The sequence below is a fragment of the Ischnura elegans genome, chromosome 12 (genome assembly GCF_921293095.1).
Source record: "Ischnura elegans chromosome 12, ioIscEleg1.1, whole genome shotgun sequence".
NCBI classification, from domain to species: Eukaryota; Metazoa; Arthropoda; class Insecta; order Odonata; family Coenagrionidae; genus Ischnura; species Ischnura elegans.
In genome coordinates this window covers 66,180,975-66,203,093 of record NC_060257.1, presented here as the reverse complement: position 1 = coordinate 66,203,093, position 22,119 = coordinate 66,180,975, and the positions used below count along the sequence as shown (strand labels likewise).

The 22,119-nt window shown below is 37.4% G+C and overlaps 1 protein-coding gene across 2 annotated transcripts in view; it reads left to right on the top strand.

Moving 5' to 3' along the window:
* LOC124169159 (insulin gene enhancer protein ISL-1) overlaps positions 1–22,119 on the top strand; it is a 420,525-nt gene that overhangs the window by 74,970 nt on the left and 323,436 nt on the right. The window lies entirely within an intron of this gene.

Sequence of the window (22,119 nt, the reverse complement as noted above, 5' to 3'; positions counted from 1 at the left end):
AGCCTATGATCCAAGAAGACTACGACAGAGGATTCTCCGGTCGACCGATAAATATCCTGTCCTCCACAGTACATTTAAATTGTTTTACTAACAGTAAGCCAGTAACGACGCTGAGGGTAGAGTGATTCGAATTTCACGGGGAAATATGTTATAATTATAATTCGACTTTATTGGGCGCAATGGACTTATTCTCAGGGTAATTTATACCAACATGATAAAAACAACTGACAGTCGGACTCTACAAACTTGCGATAAATTGAAAATTTTGTTCCCGTTTTTTTCTGAACACACCCTCGTATATACCTACAATCGGAAAGATAGGTCTTCGTACGGCTTCTTACCTCTGCCCTGAGATAGCTATAAAAGAATTCTAGCGAAACGTCGGCTAACTCGGACCTTGGTGAATTAATTTCTTCACTGCCTCTTTCTTTACTGGGGTAATAGAAGTCACTGGGTTTTCTTTACTTCAACGAAGAAAAATTTTCAAAATCGGTGCATAAAGTAAATAATCAAAACTACAAATTTTATTTTACCGGCGTTTTCAGCGTTGACACGTGTGAATAAATTTCAATTGTTTTCGCTAGCAGTGAAAATGTATGAAATAATATATAAATAGAAATAGGAAGAAGCAAATGTGCAATAGAAATGCTATTTCGTTACAGAAATACCGGTCTAGACGAATGGCAATGGTCCATTTTTATCCTCATTTGAAAAGGGCCAGATTAGCGCCCATACGATGCCACTCCACGTGACGTCACAGGGACCTAGTTTCTACACGAGAAGATAGGAGTTATGCATCGTCTGAGATTACCAATGCATGCATGAGGCACAGAGCTCAGGGAAACATGTCTTAATAATCACTTATTAAAACTGGCTAAGGTCGGAAAGTTTTCTTCGTTTGATAAGGCATTAATAATCCTTATTTAAGCCAAACGCTACCAGCCAGCAGGGTACTAGGCTACCCGCTAGCAGCCTGCGTCGTGTCAGCGCTAATCCTCGCCTCAAGGTCACCTCACAGGGCGGCAGCGGGAACCAGAAATACGTCACACGGAGAGATTTCCCGGCATTCATACTTACGCGTCGCGTTTTCGCGCGCTAGAAAATTTTCACTTTTCATTTAATCGCGAAAAATAGATATCGTCATTTAAAAATCTAAAAGCGTGAAATACGTACTCCAGGAGTAATAATCTTTCGATTTAGGCAATAAAAAAATAATAGGAAACCACTCTATTGCAGTAAACATAGAGAAACTAACTAAAAGAATACAATCCCTTGCGATTCTGCTCATCGCTTCCACAAATATTCCATTTCAAACGCGAATGAAATACGAGTATGAGTGTAAAAGTCCCACTCCGAATACAATCAAACTGGTCGTGCACAAAACAAAAAAGTACAATTTTCACGACCTCCCATTGTAAGGCTTATCTTAATATGTCCGCACTTTTATCCACAATAGCAATTACATTCGTGGTCGTTAATTTTACACTCCGGTCTATTTACGTTCAGGCTCTGGTGGGCTTATCGTTTCTCTCGAATCGCTGGTTGATTTCGCACGCCCTCGACTTCCCGCGCGAATGTGAGAACAAAAGAGGTAAGCAGCCCGCGCATACCAACAAATAAAGACGATGTATGGGACATTAAAACCGTAAGAAGAGAATTGAGATGAGCGGAATATATCAAATCATTTGCTCAAATGAATGTAATACGACAGAGGTGAAGACAGAATTTCTCTCGACAAGCCATTATATGGGTTCATAGGATTATTTGCTACGATTCCCTGTCCAGAATTGTGGAGGAAAATGGATTCGTCTCAAAATAAGGAATTTGTTATAATTTTACGGAGTAAAGCATTATTTTAATTTTATATTTTTATTTCATTCCCTAACCACCGAATACAGCTCTCATAGGCCATTTTATATCGCGGTATAAAATAAATACAACAATGAAATGTATACGAACAACCATGCCCTGGATAGGGGAAACCTCCCCAGGTATCACGCATAATTGAAATAGGAAGAATTTCATTAAGAAACTGAGAACGGGTAATATTATTCTTGTCATTAGCTTATGTATATTTTTTTCATGATTATTTTCGGGAAAAATGCTTATCTCGATCAATTACTTATTTGGTACTATGGGTGAGGTATTTGATTACTCTTAATTGTGTTTATTTATTACGGATTATATTCCCTGGATTGTCTAATATTGCCCTGATGACCGAAATCAAAGTTTATGTCATCCATGGGTCAACGGCCTAGGGACCTATTGCGTGATTTCTGAAAATAAACCAAAATTGGTCTTAAGGCCTCACTTATGTCTAGTTAGTGGATATTTTTAGTCAATTATATTCTCTAATCTCTCTGGAGACTGGCTTCATAAATGCCTTCCTCATCAAAAGGAAAAATTTTGGTTTTATTGCTGAAGAAAGTGACCCAGCTCTTGTAAGGTGATTAGCTATCGTTCCTGTTTCATTTATTGCTTTCATTTTTCCTTGGGTTTTCAAGTTATTTTTATAAGTTCACCGTCGAGCGTCGCTCTATTACTAACCTATTTTCTGTTACCAGTTTCCTTACTTTTTTCTAAACTGTCTTGTGTCTTTTAATTGTGGAACCTGCCATTGTCTTTCCTTTTTTTTCATCTTGTTTAGAACTCTAATATACAGAATACAAGGTAATAACCTTTGTGATTAATGGGGATAAAAACGACCAATGAATGAACTTACACGTTGTATGTGAATAGGGTAAACCCTCCCCCCTCCAAGAGCTCAGATAATTTTTAAGTTTAATTCATTTTACTTAATTGGATTGATATTACTAATAGAATAGTGTAAGGATTAATAAAATATCCCCCAGAAAGTCTTAAAACTCATCATTTTGAACCGTTCATCTTAAAATTCCGCAATTTAATAATCTCGCACCTACCGCATATCCTGGTGGGTATTTCACACACACCCCGGCATTAGTTGCACCAAACCCCCCCCACCCCCAGCCTTAATTCCTCGCTGCGCCCCTGGCTGTCAGTTGCTAGAGTTTTGCAAAGGAAAACCACTGCAGTGGGGAAAGAGGAATCAGTCGAGGCTTGCCACTGTTTTTCTCCTGTTTGTGCTGCAGGCTGTTTTTGGTCGGTCTTAGTACTTCTTATTGCCCACGCAATTTCTTTACACAATGTCGAGCTGTAGCGCTGTGACAAGTCTGGGACGTGCTGAGATTCTGCGTCGAACGCACCGAGGCCCATCTAGTAGTGCTCGGTGTTTCTGCCCAACCTAGGGTTTTTTTTACGTTATTTACCTCGTCGAGGAACATTTCAAAGTGGTTATTTTTCCAAACTGTATATATATTGTAAACAGTACATTATTATACTGCCAATATTATATGAAGCGTATGAAGGCTAGGAGAGACGGTAACTACAGTGAGTGGAAGGTAGGGAAATCAAGCGGCCAGCGTCCTCTTCCGTCGAAAATCCAGTGTGTGTATATTATTAGGCGATTGTCCGTGCGGTGGACAAAGGAGGACCTTGCCGCGTTGAGGTCGTGGGTTTCGGATGGGACCGTCAAAGTCCTCGTGTGGGCGTGGTCGCCTCTGCAGGAGAGGAAGAAAAAAGTCACGTCTTCTCGAAGTGTCCTTTATGGAAGAGCCGGCCCCACCACGCCCTGTATCGCCTCTCTCGTCCCGATATATCGCGGGCGTGCCTTTTGCCCCTGGAATGCGACCATTCGATATTCGGAAGCGACATTCGGAAAGGTGTGGGAGGGCGTATTGTCGGAAAGTGGCGCGTTCGAGCTCTCTGGAAGGTTTCAGCCGATGCAATCTGGTGAAAGACAAAGACAGCTTATGATCTCTTCCAACGCAAGCCTCTTCGCACCGCGCAATGGGGCTTTGTCCGAAAAAAGTGATTCAAAGAACAAAGTTGCAAAATTGGATTCGGAGATTCAAGCGTGATGGAGTGGATTTTTTCCATGTTGAAATTAATACTTGCAATTTTTCCACGATTATATGGTACTTACATATATAATTCTTTTATTTTTCCACGACTATCGTTTAAAATTTCAAGTATTTATTTAAAAAATGTCGCAAAAACAGCTTTGAAGAAAATGTAGTCTTTAAGATCGATAAATTATTCAGGAAGCGATTGAAATATTTGTTTATTGAGGTATTTTATTGTATATAGATTTTCCATATTGAAATTAATACTTGCAATTTTTCACGATTATATGGTACTTACAAGTATAATTCTTTTATTTTTCCACGATTTTCGTTGAAAATTGCAAGTATATATTTCAAAGATGTTGCAATAACAGCTTTGAAGAAAATGTAGTCCTTAAGATTGATAAATTATTCAGGAAAAGATTTTGTTTTATAGTTACCGTTATTTTTTATTACAGTTCATTCGAGGTTTGTGTAGCCATTTTTCTGGAAATTTTTCATCATTTTCGTAATCCTAAGGTTTACTTATTTGAATGGGCTGTATTCACTTTGAATTACAAAGGTCAAAAGTTAGTATATTTATTCATCACCCCAAGAGCAGCACTATTTGGTCTTTACATTGGGGTGCTACATTATATAATTACCTACGGACCATCACTAATAGCCATACCCTGGACTAAGGTTACCTACCTAGGCGGGACTCGAACCCATGGCCTTCAGTATGGCAGGCCAGGACTGTACCACGACGCCATCGAGAAGTTAATAGTGTAATTAATTTCATATTATTTATCATTTATGCTAGGATTCTCTTCCCTTATGTCCATGCTAATGAATATGAGTCCACTTTCGATTACATTAGTGTATGAAAATTTATTTACGATTTTGATGGAATATTTATTTTCGAAGTTTGTTGGACAAAATTAATGATGTGGCATTAAAACATTATGCGGAGTACCATATGCTTAAATTATGTTCACCACATTATACCATGCTTCAAAAAAGAAACTGTATCATTGAGTGCATTTGAATTACGATGGTAGGTAATGGGTAGAGATTTCATGATACACTGTTTTGTGTACATGCAATAATTATTTCTTACTTTATTACGTAATGCGTGTATTAGCTCATTAATATATAGGTTAATTGATAGAATTATTTTTAATTTTAAAAATAAATCTCTCCTAGAAGTGAATATTTAAAGTGACGCGTTTTGGTACCAACCAGCTGGTCTTTTTTTTCTTTGTTGGATGAATGTCGTCCGTCGAATTCCACCGGCTATTTTTTCTCGCCGCCCCATTTGATAATCAGGAGATGAGTGTCAACTTCAACATAGGGTGTGTATTGGAATGGGGCGTTTCCTCAACATTCTTTCAAATATTGCTCCCCCTTCTGTCGGTTTGTCAATATTTTCGCCAACTTTTCAGAATCCGAAACGCCCGGTTTATCCGACCATATCTATGAAGGGCCAGTTGTAGGCCGTCAACCGGTTATGCATGCTGGTTGATATTCAGTGAAACCTCTCATATAGGGTCACTTACAGTCCTCGAAAATGTTTTAATCTCAGATGACCAAATAAAACCTCATTTTTACGCTTAATACAACCCTGTAAGTATTAGAGGGCAAGGGTTTAAGGTTTAAGGTTAAAAAAAACTCAACTTTTGAGAGGTTGGACAGAAAACCCATAGCGATCGTGTCCGTAAATGAGTAAAATTCGGTCTAAAAAGTGTCCCTATCTGTAAATAGAAGAGTACGAATAGTAGAGTTTCTATCCTTGTATAAATGCATATCCTTCTGCCAGGGAATTGAATACTGTCCTTAAGTCAGGGTTGTCCGTGAAAAGAGGTTTCACTGTATATCAAAGCGCTCATCATGCTGGATGAGTGATACTTATCCCACTTGATGAACGTATGGATTATGTGTTGCTCACTTGCGTTTAGAGCGACTAGACTGAGGTTGTTCATGCATTACCGAAAAAATCAAAAAAATTTCATATTTGTTTTCTAAGAGCCATGAAACAATTCCTTTTTCATCGTGATGATTTTTTAAAATTCTGCTTCCACGTCTAATAATGATAGTGTGAGTAAATTGCTATTCATTAATGACTCACCGTATTCGTACGACAATGTGTGGAAATTTTCGAAATGTGTGAGTAAAATTTGACAAAATGTACCCTCTATATCTCCTTAAAATAATTATTGCTTAGCTGAATAACATTGATTAGTCATTTTGTATGTTATTAATTCACTATCTCTCTATTTTCAGGTGAGTGTAATCCGTGAGCCTTCCCTAATGTTGGGAAATGCAACTGCAGTGTTGTGAGTCAAGTTTGTGAGTAAAGATAAGTTTTCACCAACGGAGATTTTGGCGTCAATCATGTAATGAATGAACTTCTTGAAAAACATCGTCTCTCTTGGTTATATTTTACTCACAGAGAATGACAACGTACGACCATATTTATTTGATGCATTGTATGTACTTACTATATATGTATTCCGACACATACATCCGTTTTATAATTCACCGTAGTGGCATTTGATTTGCTTAATTCGAACCACTTGTGTCAATCGTTAGTTTTACATACGGTTTTATTCGTGGACAATTTTCTCGTCTTGTTAAATGGCTACTATTGGTTCTTTATGAAAAATATTTCTGAAATTTTGTTTGTTTTCCTCGATTCTCATATAATACCATACAATATTTATTTTAAATGCTCGTAGAGAATTTACTCACTATATGTAACATTAATAATCTATGTTAGCAACAAATGAATTTGTTAAGAGGCATCTATGCGGGGTATATACCTACTGACTGATATAAGTCAAGACTCAGTTAAATGTCTTGCTAACGGCTTTTTTATCGCCATAATTTGCCAGTGAAAGCTAAGAAGCTAGGAACTTGAATGTTTTTGAGTTCGACGTAAAATCTAAATCGGAATAATTTCATGTTTTCCAAGTCTTGGGTACCTACGCTTGGTTGATCACGTAGGCTTGGAACTGCGGAGAAAATAGAAAGACGCAAACATTTATCAATTCTATCCTTAGGGTCAGTTGCATAACATGTTTTATTTCATATTCCGCCCATTCTGGGACTGTTGCTGTTGAATTATTTACATTCATACCGTTATTATTGCGAACGCGGATGAAGACAAAATATTTTTGGGAACCAACACTCAGGTTAAAAATAGAATCAAAATAAATATTTATAATAAAATTATAATTTTAGACATCAATGTATGTGAATCTCCAAGGTCATGAGTTCCTTCAAGTCATCTGATGCAATCATGAATCCAAAATTATTCGGCGGGATAATATGTTCCTGGAATTTGGCTTGAAATTGGTGTGGCATTGTGGATAGTTTATTTTCGCATCAATGAAAAAATATCGTCATTTCCTGTCCCTTGTTCTGTTTTTCGTTACTGTCGTTATGATAAGCATTTTCATTTATTTTTTGGTGCAGACCGAGATATTGGGAGCCAAAGTATGATTCTAAGGCCCCACACTTAACGCATTGTCACAATTCCACGGTAGGGAAAACAATGGGGAGGGCCAAAAAATTGTACAGAAATTCTCGTGAAGTTCATTTTTAATGAGCGGTATATTGTTTGGCTCTTTCTTCGTTAGGCCTATAGTTTTTGCACTTTCCTCCAGTGCTTCGTTAATTTTTCCCTTGCATCATTGAGAGTACGCATCGCGCGTTATTAAATAACGTAGATATTTTTTAAAAATCTTAAGGGCTAGTATTAAAGACGGCAATAAAGCGGCACATTTCCATTTGAGTGTCTGAGGAAATTTGCTGTTTGCCCTTATCATACCAATAGATTTAGTCCAGTCCGCGTTATTTATTTGGTGAGCGTCCTAGAAAAGTGAAGTTAATTTCAATTGTGTAGTAATCAATTGATTTTTTGGTGGTACACTCTCCAAACCGTCCTTAATTAGCGATGCGTCGAGATAAGACTTTGCCATCTTATTTACGGTTTGTGGCTCAATAACATTGTAAAAAGGGAAAATGGTTCCCTAACATCCAATGTAGAACATAGAGTAAATACGCAATGGTGGAAATTGGCTTCTTCGCGTGAGAATTGTAAAAGAATAACCCCAATCGTGTGATCTCACAAAACACCCTACACCCAATTCGTGTGAGCTTATATCTCTGATAGGCTGATTCTGACGATTATGTTTTTTTTTCAAGATACACATTTAGATTGAAAACTTAATATATATTCAATTTCACCTCTCGGGGAAGGAGATACCAGGATTTTGTGCAATATGGTGGAGTGGTCGGAGGAAAAGGGGAACGAAGTGCTTGGAAATAAGGGAAACCATCTTGATAATATAAGATAAGATAAGATAAGTTTTAATAATGTACATTATGTGTACAAAGTTAATAAGGTTTTTTCAAACAAAAACTAAGCATGAATAGCATTAATAAGCATTTTAATCATTATATGTCGAAAAAAAGAGTAAACATATAGTGGTTAGCTGCATACAGCTAAAGAGATGTTGACTCCAACCGGAAGAGATGCTGGAAGAGACGGCGTTTAAAGGAACCTAAAGTTGATTTTTTGAATTTGATGAAAAAATTGATGAGAAGGTTAGGAGATAGTTGGTTTTGTGTAGCGCTGTGCAGGGGACTGATCAGATCAGTGGCAGAGGAAGAGATTAGGATTTATAGATGGAATGAAAAAGAAAAGGCCTTTTCAGGGAACGAAGAGGAAAGATTAACTTGGGAATGGATGACAGTCGTGTCGAATTCCTTAGCACTTATATTTATCTTCTTGTAACGAAAAAACATAATTATAAGTTAGTTAAACAAGGGAGGGGTATTTGTCTTCTTTTAACTAAAAAAATTAAGCATAAATTTGTTAAACAAGGGATGGGAAAGAATTGATTTGGATATATTGTTGAAATTGATGAGAATAGGCCTTTTTATGAATTGGAGACGGAAGTCAAAGGTGGGAAAAGGAGACAGTCGTCGTGAGCCGCTTAACACTTTATGAAATGCAAAAAATATTCATTAATAATCGATGTGTATGAATGGAACTAAACTACTCATTTTTCGTTTAATTTTTATTTATTTTTTATTACGGATTTTACCCGAAAACAACACATAATAGGGTAGTTTCCTTCATCAAAGAAAACGAAAGGCATTGATTGCGATTCGTTACTCACCATTAGTGAATTCGTAATACACAAATTATTTGGTTTTAGAATTCCCAGTTTAGACGAATGGCAATGGTCAATTTTATCCTCAATTGAAAAAGGTCAGATTGGCGCCCATGCGATGCCACTCCACGTGACGTCACAGGGACGTAGTTCCTATATGAGTAGATGGGAGTTTTACATCGTCTGAGATTACCAATGCATGCATGAGGCACAGAGCTCAGGGAAACATGTCTTAATAAATACATATTAAAACTGGCTAAGGTCGGAAAGTTTTCGTTTGATAAGGTATTAATAATCCTTATTTAAGCCAAGCGCTACTAGCTAGTAGGGTACTCTGCTATCTGCTAGCATCCTGCGTCGTATCAGCGCTCAAAGCCTCGCCCCAAGGTCACCTCAGTTGCGGCAGCGGGAACCAGAACGACGTCACACGGAGTTTATCCCAGCATTCATACTTACCCGTCGCGTTTTCGCGCGATTGAAAATTTTCACTTTTCATTTAATCGCGAAAATTAGATATCGTCATTTAAAAATCTAAAAGCGTGAGATACGTAATCCAGGAGTAATAATCTTTCGATTTAGGCAATAAAAAATAATAGGAAACCACCCTAGTGCTTTTGAAACGGGGTTTCCAATATTAACAACGTTTAACACAATCCATGCCCTGAATAGAGACAATATACGTAGGCGAGACTCGAACTTCACACTATTGGTTTGTCAGGCTAGGACTTTACCTCACCGCCGTCGAGGTCGACAATAATATTGAGGATTGTGGTTTGTGTTTGATCCCGTCCCCAGCTTTTGGCAACCATGCTGCCGCATTGAGACTGCGGAATCTACGATCATATTTTCTTTTTAAGTTTTGGACTAAGCATTCTGCTTCCATACTGGAAGGCACCAAACGGACAGGCGCGTGTCTGAGGAGTCCCGTTTGCCGCCAGCCGAAGCCTCGTCTTCCGATTGGCCGAGTCGGCTATCCGCCCGCTCTCTTTGCCTGATCATGCGGCGTGAAGGAGTGAAGTGAAACGGGAGTTGGCGCCGTGACCGCCGGGCGAGAAAAGGCCGCGACTCCCGGCGGAAAGCAGAAGTTGACGGGTTGATTTATCTTTCTCTTACACCTGCAGGATTAACCGCAAACCATTTCAGTGAGGACGCGATAGGGTTTAAGGCGATGCATCACTCCCTTTCGACGATTTATTTTTCATTACGTTTTCATTGTCGTGACGTCGTGTTTTGTCTCTTTCTGGAAATATTTCTCGTTTTAAACTTCTCTCGCCGTGTTAGAACTTAGGTTTCCGTAGTGACAGTTTGATTCTGCATTTTTCACGGGTTTCCTTCCGCGTCAGTTGGTATGTGGATAGCAGTTTTTTGCTCAGCCTGCCATCATCTTAACAAGCCAACTATCTTGGAGGAAAACCCGAACAAAAGCAGGGATGTTATTCACCATCATCATATGTTCAAGATATACAGAGTAAACCTTTTTCAACTTTTGCCAATATCTTATACATCTAAAACAAAAGTCAAATATCTATGTTTTATCAATAAAAAGTAGAATCACTTTTAGTTTTTGTTCCCATGGTCTTCATGCTATACACTTCATAAAACGTTTTCCTTTAAGAATTCTTCTAGATTTGTTGTTATTTTTAGCTGTTATTGGTGGGTTTGGGTCCTGGAGACATGTTGCATGATAATTCATTGCATGGCCTTTCTTTCTCTTTCGAAAATACTTTTTGTATATCCAACCTGGAAATGAAAGAATGTTTCCGGTTGTGTGATGGTGGTGATTTTGAAAAGTAGTTTATAACTTCGACATACATTTCACGGAATAAAAATGGCTAGGCGGACATTTGATATACCCATCTCACCATGTGTAATGAATATGTAATGCTCAGTGTACAATTCCCTTTAGTTTTGCAGAGCATCATACATTGTTGCTAACAGTAGGCTTCTGGCTAAACGCATAAAAAATTTTATATCACAAATATGCGTGCGTAGAAGAGAAAACGGTCAGAAAACCCCACCTTTTTCCCTTTTGGAATGAGATAATTGTCAGGTTTTCGCCGGTTTTATCGTAAAAATACAACAAGAGAAAGAAAAAATGCTAGGAGTCTACCTTTTCTACATTTCAAATGAGACTTTTTGGCCCAATGCGAAAGATTGATAAGATATTTTGCTTACGAATAGCAAGGAAATATTTTTTGCCCGGTCACAATTGATAGCTAGCTTATCAAACACACTATTTCTTTCGTGATATGCCGTTGAAGTCACACCCAAATCAAGACTAGAGCAGGCGAATATTTACCCCTGACCGCGGGGCTGGCGACACAAAAATTCGAGTTATCGCTACCGTTCGCTTCTTTTTTTTCTTCCTTCCTATTGCCTCCATCCATGCGAAATGAGTGGAAATGCTATCCGGGGAAACCGTATCTTTCTGCCCATTGAATCGCGAGTGTTTTTTTTTCTCTTGGCAGACGGGGTAGGAAATAAATTTTCTTCAGGAATCCACGTGGATGAGAATGCCTAATGCAACTCATATCTTTTTCTTCATTCAATGAAAAGTTATTCGCTGTTACTATGAAATATGCTAATTTTTCCATAATAAAGAAAATTTGAGGTACATAACTAACGATCGTTGTGATATAAACGCTGTGGAATTTGTAATGGGCCAATGTCCTCATCTCCAGATTCAGTAAACCTCTAGTCTCTTTTAGTTCTACTAAATTGAGCATCGTTATTAATAGGTGAACTTCGTGCTTAAAAGTTATTCCCCATGCGCTATTATTATGAAATATGTTGATTGTTTGAGAACCAGGAAAATCTGAGATGCATAAATAATAAACTTTTCATACGTAAACGCAGGGGAAATGATTTCGTTTTAAAAGACCCTTCGTTACATGTCCAGATTCAGTCAACCTCAAGTCCCTTTTACTATGGAAAAATTAGCATATTTCATAGGTATGTTGATCATCATTATTAATAGGTGAACTTGTAGCATTACGTTTAATATTGATGCGTGTTACTTCTACCTGAAATAAAAGTGCATTTTTGTGTATATGTTACGAATCATGGGCATTTAAAAATGTTTTCAGAAAAAAATAATTGACCTTTGCTTAACCATGCATGTACACGTATAGTCAGTCAGCATTCTGCCCTTTCCGCTTAGTTGAATATGTTTATCGCCCACGATGAATGAATATGTGGAATTCGCTTTCAATCGCATTCAATTTTAATGCGTGTTAGAACTATCTGAAATAAGAAATAGCTGTAGTGTGCTTGAAGAAATATAACTTTTATTTTTCTGAAAAAAAATTTAATTTATTTGTCATTATCCTTACGGCAAAGGCAAAAAGGTTCATCTTATACGTAGCCATAATTGCCTTTTATTCTCAAAATTGCTTTTCCTTTTGTTGAAAGAGAATGACGAATATTAGAAAACATTAAGATTTAATAACATTGCTTTTTTACAGGCAGGCATGTATTTTAATTTATTCGGGCATTTTTTATCTTTGCGATGTAGAAAAGTTACATGAAAAATTTGACAGCGTTGAGTTATCGACTGGTATGTGTTTTAAGCCACATGTACTTGTAAGAAAGATCTGTGCCTGCAAAAAAGAAGTTTTCACTGGTCGTACAACGTGTCAAGGTGTAAGCCGTTTCAAATCGAAACATCGGCCTTAGTGTACGCTTTGACCAGGTGGAAAACCTGAGAAAACTTCTTTTACTTTCAACGTATTGTGTGTTCATATGTATAGCACTTTCTACACACGTAAACCTTTATAGCGACGTTTCGATTCCTAATGGCCCAAATGGAAGCCTTGACCCAGTGGACGACCTTGCATCCCTTTCTTTCCTCGTTCACTTTTGTAAGCTCATTTTTGGCTCTCATGAATCCATTTATTGAAATATAAACAAATAAATTCCCAGGTATGGAAAGAAAAGGATAGGAACATTTATTAGAAAAATAAACGAGGACAACGGTGTTGTGGTAGACAGAAAAAGCCAGAAATCAGAGGGTAAAAATGCGGCCTGACTGGGAGGGGAGTGGAACCGAGAACCTCCCGGTTGCTCGGATGATCATTTTTGGCACTTTCGTAACCAAGTATTGAAATCTATGTACGCGTACGTAATCGCACGCAAAATATATATATGGAGGCCCGTCTTTACGCGTAATATGTATAGCTTTATCTGTTTATTTTTGCCTTTTTTCAGCATATTATGTATTGAAATCTATATACGCGTATGTAAGCGCATAATATATACATGGAGGGCCGTCTTTACGCGTAATATATATACCTATATCCGTTCATTTTTTCCTTTTTTCAGCGTTTCGCCAAAGCTTATCTGGCGAGGGATCTTTGCTTTTACCCACTCCACCGTCTGCGGTCCTTTTATCCCTTGCCACCACGCCCCTCTTCACCCTCCAATACCCCCACCTACCTTCTCCACTCCCCGCCGAACAGTCCTTTTATCTAATTTCTCCTCCGTCAATATTGGCCACCCATCCCTCTCCTTCTGAAAAGTCACCCCTCCTCCTTGCCGGCAGAAAGCCATTGGTTCACCCACCCCTTTCCCTATACACTATACACCCGATCCTCCTCAAAAGAAAAAAAACGCACGAGGAAGAGAGAAATAAAAATGAAGTCTAAAAAAATGAAGATCGGAAACCAAAGGCTCGAAGGAATTGAACCATAAAACCGAATCTTCTTCTTCATCCCTTTCTCCGTTTCTACCTTCACCTAAACGTCCTTCTTTGGAATATAAGTGTGTGCGAGTAAAAGAAAAATATAGTAAAAAAGCTGAGGAGATTTCGGCGAAAGAAACAAAGGTAATTTTTTTCGTTTTTCTTTTATCATTTAGTTTTATTTCTTGCGCTTCGTTTTTATTTCCTCATAATTTTCTTTTCGTGTAGACGTTAGCATAGAAGTGATGGATAAAACTGATTTTTTGAGCAATCGATTTATAATCGAAATGAAAAACTCGAGTTTTCACTCAAAAACCGAAATTTGAACCAAAATATTGATTAATCGAAAGAATAAGTTTATTGTTGGCCTCGGTGGCGGCGGGCATAAGTCCTCGCTTACCATACCGAAGGTCGCGGGTTCGAGTCCCGCCTGGATAGGTTTCGCTATCAGGACATGGGTTTATGTGATCGTCTTTAGTTGATTGTTCCCGATGTAAAGGCAAAGAGTAAGTATATACTGGTATGGGCCACATTGTACTGTTTTCGGGGGTAATTGAGATGTATAAAAATAAATTAGGAGAGATCGACGAAAGAATCAAAGGGAATTTTCTTCTTCATTTTTTGTTTTTTTAATCTCTTTTAGCTTTATTTCTTGCGCTTCGTCTTCTTCATTATCATAATTTTCCTTTCGTATGTGAATTTGCAGTGTAGTGACGAAAACATTTGGGTCTGAATCGATTTCTAATCGAAAAAACTCGAATTTTCAACAAAAATCGAAGTTTTAACAAAAGATTGATTGATCGAAAAATCCAAAAAATAAGGTGGATAGACGAAATAAACAAAGGGAAATCTATTTTTTATTCTCGTTTAACTTCTTGCGTTTCTTTCCTACTTTATCATGATTTTCCTTTCTTCCATTTGCTTTATTCCAAGACATAAATATATACTTGCAATTTTCCACGGTTAAAAAATTTACTCCGAGCTAGATTTCAATGTTACTGCATCATCTTCATGGTGGACCTAGATTTAAATATTACTGCATCACCTTGAACGTGATGCAGTGACATTGAATCCCAGGTCTTTTGCAAGTATTTATTTTAATATAGAGAAATTCCACTCCACCTCGCTTGAATATGAGTGATTATATTTATTCCGTAACTCTGTTTTATTTTCTTCAGAAATTGATCTTCAATCTTACAAGTCTTTCTTTTACTTGGTTTTATCCTTTCTTCTCTCTTCGTCGAAATCTAAATGTCTTATTCTGTGTCGTCCACCTTATACTTTTTATGTTTTTCTTTCTCTTCTCCTTTGCGCAGCCACTTTTCTATTCATTCTTTATCTTTCTATACTCTTTCACACTATCCTGTGTCTTCTTCAGTCTCATCACTAGTTTTTCTTCCTTCTGTTAATCTTATTCAGTGACGTTTCGTTGTCCATAGATTTCTCTTAGTTGTTACGTCAACTATTATGCATTTGTCTTGCCTTCTTGTTCCTCTTCTTAGCGTTTTCCCTCATCTCTACTTAATATTTATTTATATATTTCTTCTTCTTGCTGGTGTCATCCCTTATCCGGAGCAGGTATATTTCACCCTCTTATTGTTTCTTAATGTCCATTCCATTATTTTTCTTTCCCTTTTCTTGAGCGTTACCTTGCGTTATCTTTTTGCGTTACTTGAGCGTTATCTTCCGTTCCTATCACAAGTTTTTTTTATGATTATTTCCATTTTTATTCTTCTCTGCGTTAACCTTTTTATGTTCCTATTCTATGTACTTCGGTATGTATTTTTTTGTATTTTTTTTCTTCTCTTCTTTTGTATTAACCCTTTTTATCACCCTTCCTTTCGCAACTTTTTCATCTTTGCGTTTTCTTAGCTCATCCCTCTTGCTTCCTCGCTTTTCTGACTCTGTTTCTTACGGTATTTCTTAGTTGTCCTCAAGTTTTCGCCCTCATGCTCTTTGAAATATCTTGGTTTTTGTCCCTATTCTTTTGCCTCCTCCATAATAAGTGTTCTCTTCCATTTTCCCGTTCTTCAAAGCCTTATCTCTTGCCCGTATTTTTTTCTCTTTCTCCTTCTTCTCCACGCTATTCCATGTCTTATCTCTTCTTCTCCATAAAGTTTTATTCTTGCAATTCTCTCTGCTCTTTCCTCATTTTCTTCTTCTTTGCGTATTTTCCGCGTGTTCTCTTTTCCCTTTCTTAGGCATTTATTTTTTTGTCTCTTTCTTCCGTGCGTCATTGCATCTCATATCTTCCTTACTCCTATGCATATTTTCTAAATAAAAAATGGGAAGGCTCGAGCACTATTGAGTGTAATTTTTCCGTATTAAAACAGATTTCTGTGATTTTCGTATAAATAAACGTGGAAAATTGCAAGTACTTATGAAAGACGCAATAACGTACAGACGAAAAAGAGTAGAAGTTAATCTTTTCAAGAGAAAAGACATGGTAAGCAAAGAAGTAGAAAAAAACATATTGAAATAAATAATTCGAAAATATTTAGAAAATTGCAATTATTTATTTCAAAGTTTTTTTTTCCTTTACTTCTTTGTGTAATATGTCTTTTCTCTTTAAAAGATTAGCTCTTCCTCTTCTTCCTACGTGCGTTATTGTATTTTTCTCTCTTCTCCTTAAAAAGTTTTTTATTCCTCTTCTCATTTGCGTTATCGCGATTAATTTCCTCTCCTTGTTTTTCGTCTTTGGGTTATTCCTTTCTTCTTCGCGCTATCCCAATTGTTTTCCTTCGTCCTATTCTTCTCATTCGTCTCTGTGCTTCTCCATTCTTCTCCCCGCTATCCCGAGTCTTTCCCTTCTTTTCCTCTCCTTCTTTTTCGTCTTTGGGCTACTCCCCACCACGTGTCCTCTTCGTTCGCATCCAAAGAACCGAAGCCCGCCGCTTCGGAGCGATAAACCACTCATTCCCCCACTCCACTACGACCTTCCTCCCAACCAACTCCCTCCCCTTATACCAGTCCGAAATATCCCTCATTTACATTCGGAATGTCCCGGCCGACTCCAAATAACTTTTAAAACGGGAACCGAATGAGGAGAGAGAGGGTTGGGGGAGGGGAAGGTTTGTTGGGCACAGATCAATAGGCTTGTGCATAGTCCACTAACTTAACACTCTGCGTGCTATGGGCGTAATATTATGCCATCCGCCTTTTGAAAATTGTGGCTTGCTATTTTTAAACAAAGTGGTAAACTTCTAAATCTAGCCTCTAAATAAACTAATGAAAAAAACAAATGCAAAATTCATTCTTTAAAATTATGAAAAACAACGTTTCCTTCCATCAAAGGTTTGTGTTTAAGAAATGACACAAGAGTATTGAAAATTTCCGAAACTGGTGAACATATCTATGGTTCTACTAAGGTCAGTGCGGTAAGTTTAAAAGCGTGCCTACTTTGTGTCGACTTAGCATAACTTAGGGCCGATTTGTAGGAAAAAATTAGCTATTAATTAACCGTAAGGAATACGTAGCTACAAGAAATTACCCGTACCCATAAGGCGGTGGTCTTAGGGAACATCGGTGCGAAACCTGTTGAAATCACATCTACATACCACCGTCGAAAGCCGTATCAATAGGCAAGTGGCGGGAGGTGTACAGACACCAGCTGTTTACGATTAAAAAGGAAATGTTGTAAAGAAATTACTCCTAGCATTTATTAAAGTCCTTTATTGTTCGCTAGAAAAAAGAATTTTCATACATATCCATTAGAAAATATCTCCTTAATTTATCGTATCTTTCATATCTAAAAATGTATTGAGGTATATATATCTATATTATGTTCTCCGAATCGCTCTATTCGTGATATCCATTCTCTAATGCTCAAGCAATCTAGCATAAGCCTAGCGCGCAGACTCAAGTCTCTAGCGGCTCCCATGGAAGCAACGGGCAACGGGATTTGTGGAAAAAATTAGCGATTAATTAACCGTAGGAAACACCCATCGCAAAACTCCAATATCCGCACGTCAATGGTGGCGTTGTTAGGAAACGGGACCTGTGGAAATTAACGTGGGGTTGGACGATTTTGAATTTACGGGAAAATTGACGTAAAATTGAAGGAACGCGCAATTTCGTAAGCGTTTTTTTTAGTTGTCGGTTCTAGGTTTCCGGGTTGTCCTCCACGTCGATTAGTCGTTCACCTAAAGACGCCTCCTACAAAGCCGGCGAAACTGTCGTCACGCAGCTGATTCAGTATTTTTTTTTAACCAACGGGATATAATGCATATTGTTGCATACCAAGCAAGGTCAAAGCTGGTCAAGCTACGTGAAATCTTATGTATAGAATAAAATTATCAAACACACTTACGACTTTCAACTTTCTTCGCCTATCTCCTGATCCCTGAGAAATTTATCTCAATCCTTCACAATCCGGCCAATCCATGAACCGTATCAATTGCAAGTTTAATTGTACATTAGATCATATATTTAGGAATAATACGATAAATAATAATCTCTATTATTCTTATACTTCTTAGCTACTCTTATCAATTCAGAGTTTTTGAAATAAGGATACCTCTTGAAACTCAATTGATATTGCTGTTTACCATGGAAGGTCAAAATTGGTCGATCTAACATGTGCATAGTAAAATTAACAAATATATCTACAATGTTCATCTTTCTTTGCATTTCTCTTAATCCCTGAAAAATTTATACCGCAGCCTTCACTACACGGTCAATCCGTCCCAATTGCAAGTATAATTGCGCATTAAATCATATATCTAGGAATAATACGATTAATATTCTTTATAATTCTTATACTTTGTAGCTACTCTTACCAATTCAGAGTTTTTGAAATAATGATACTTCTTGAAACTCAATTGATATTGCTGTTTACCATGGAAGGTCAAAACGGGTGATCTAACATGTACGTAGTAAAATTAACAAATATATCTATACTTTTCATCTTTCTTAGCCTTCCTCCAACTTCCTAAATCATTTATACCAGCCTTCACAACCCGGTCAATTTGTGCACCGTCTCAATTGCTAGTTTAATTGTTATTGGCCGCAGGGAACGTGTTTAGGGTCCTTTGATACGTCTGCGGTGGTGGACCCGGGAGGGAACATAAAAAAGGAAATGAAAGGAGAAGAAGAGAGAAGCACCCTACTACGCTTGGATAAACATGTGGGAAAACTTTATACGCCAGGGGTTTGGCATAAATTAGTCCCTTACCTCCCCCATTTCACCACCGAAAAAAAAGAGACGGAAAAAAAATGTTTTTTTTTCTTCTCTTTCCTTTCGCTCTATCATTTCCTCCTTTCCAGTTCTTCGTTCTCCGGATTCGAATTGGTTTGGAGCAGGGATGAGTCGATTCCACTTTCTTCCATTACGATTCTTTCAAATCGATTCCCGATTTTCCGAGTCCTTTGAGTCTTATTAATACTAACAGGTGGGATGTCGATTTGTTAGCTGTATTTTTATTATTAACATTGATGAATAGAATGGAATAAAAGAATAAATATAATAAAATATTAAATATAAATAATAAGATAGTAACTTACAATTAATAACAAATAAATAATATAATACATTATAATTAATAACAAATAAATAATAATGTAATTACTCATAATCAATAATAAATAAATAGTACTTCTTAAAATAAAAAATACACACGGGAACAAAGACATGAAGTTTCCCAATAAGTATATTTATTAAAAATAGTGAATTAGTATTGTAGTAATATATCCTCAACTGTAGTAAAAAAATAAGTCCTTGAATTGTCTCAGGAATAAATTGTGAACTTAATAATGTACGTATCGTATTTAACTTAACTTAATAGTGCACAATGGACCAGGTGTATTGTGATTTTTATACCCCAAGCTTATTGTCCATTCTAAAAGTATTTATCTTCATGGGATCGGAATCGATTTTAGGCGATCGATTCTCGATTCCGATTCCGTTACCGAGAATCGGTGGAATCGTGAATCGACATTTGGAATCAACTCATCCCTAGTTTGGAGTAGGAGCGATTAAATTTCCCTTTTTTTCGATTCCAATTCTTTAACAAAACATAAAAATCGACTTTAGACGATCGAATCTCAATCCCAATTCCGTGACCGAGAATCGGTGGAATCGAGAATCGGCTCATCCCTAGTTTGGAGTGTGGGGTGGGTTTTTAAGGCTTCGCTCGGCTTCCGAGGCCCTCGGAACGGTGTCGACAGCAGAACAAATTTTGTGAATTTTCCTTGACCGCTCCTCTTTCCTCCAGAGACGTAATATAAGGCCCTCGTTATCCCGGAGTGCCGAAAGGACGACCCCGGCGTTATATTAGCTCACCAGCGGCGCCTTTCTTGCCACCTCGTCCCGAGACTCGTCAAGAGATTTTTATTTTTCCGGAACTTTTTATAACGATCCAATGACTGTCGCGTCGGGGCTTTTGGCCGTGTGAGTCGATATTATTACGTCTATTTCTTCGATTAAGCTACGCGCGTGCGGTCATCCTGTTGGTTTTTGGGCCCTCGAGGGCGGGTGATTTAGTGCTTCCTTCCACTCTGTCTCCATCGGCAAACCTTGTGTATTGAGTGCGGAAAAGTTTTTCCTCCATTCAGACATCCCTCGCCATTCGAGCAGTGGCGTAACTGTGGGGGGGGATGAGGGGATGTATCCCCCCCAAAGCCTCTGAGAAATCAAAAAATTATATGAAAATCTTGTCTGGATTTGGTATATAATAACTGCATCTGCTAAAAGTTAAATTTGAAGTGCCAAAATGGTGTAAAATGTATTTTTAGGCATGTTATTTTTCAAAACTTTTCATGAAATCCCCATTTCCTGGGGGGGTAGCCACCACTAGCCCCCCTAATCCCCCAAAACATATTCCTAGTTACGCCACTGCAGACAAGGATTGTTCTCCCAGCAAAGCCCTGGTTTTTTTAAATAAAATAACAAATTAGTATATTGACAGGGCTGGGCAGTATTTCATATACAATTATTTTAAAATAACACAGACATAACGCATGGGTAAACACAATATAGAGCACAATAAAAAACACAAAAGACTCACACAATTAAGTTTTCGGCGGTAATACCATCTGCCTCAGAGCTTGGAACAAGCACCTTAGGAACACTTCTTGTTCCTAATTCTTAATAATAATCTTCACCGCTCGTTCTTGTGGAAGTAAGGATTTACAAGTTGGTACGTACTTGAAAGACATTAGTAATTTGTATTTGGTATTTCAAATACACGATATGAATGTATCTTGTGTTTTGCATTTCAAATACAGATTTTTGGTATTCGCTCATACTAAAAAAAAATACATTAGTAAAACACTTTTGAAGTAGCTCTGATAACACCTCTAACATAAGACTTCAGAAATCACTTAGTTTTTCCTTAGAATCGTTTTCTTCGTGTTTGCAACTCTCCATTACGTGTCTTGGTAGGTTATATTTTTTAAATGTATCTTAGTTATCATTCAAATTTGTTTTATTTAAAAGGTAATTAAAATACTATTTAGTAGTTTGTTTTTCAAATACCCAAGGCAAAGGTATTTTGCATTTCAATTACATTTGAAGCGATGTTTTGTGTTTTAAATACTCCTAGTCCAGTGGCGTAGCCACGAATTTCATTCGGGGGCGGGGGGGGGGGGGGGGGTCCACAACATGGGGGAAAATTTTTGAAAAATAGGGTACTAAGTAATGGGTTCTAAACAAATTTTGACACTTTTCATAGTCGAAAAAACTTCATTTGTTAAAAAAATATTTTGTAAATTTATGATTTTTCAATATTTTGTTTTCTTTTATGGAGGAAAATAATTGTGTGTTTATATTTCGGGGGGGGGGGGGGGGGAGGCCCGGAACCTTCCCTGGCTGCACCACTGTCCTCGGCCAGCCCTGTAAATTGATAGCTCTATGTTAACTAAGTTAAGATAACTAAGTTTTACAGCCCTGGAGTTTTTGCAATAATAATAACCTAAGCGTATTGATTGAAGTCTTTATAAATAATAAATGACAGGCAGATAAGTGGCTCATAAACTATAACATAAATGACATGCTTTGTTCCCGATATACTTCCACGGCTTTACTTGATACTATATCTCCTTCATATCTTTACGTCCAAGCTATTTTCAGCAAGAGGTGTCTTCTATTGTGATTTGATTGAAATGCTGACTGTTACATTTTACAAAACAAGAAAAAACGGAAGAAAAATGCATGAAAAAGTTACTGTAACTCAGAAATGCTTAAACTAAAAGATCGGAAGACGATTTTATGATTCTTTAATCCTCTTTGCGTTAAAAAGAGTTAGCAAAAGTTGCACTGACAAATCATATTTTACTATCATATCTTACGTTTCGCCGCAATTTTGAAGCCTCTTTTGTTGTTATTAAAGAGATACTGACTGAGAGCAACTAGCCCTTC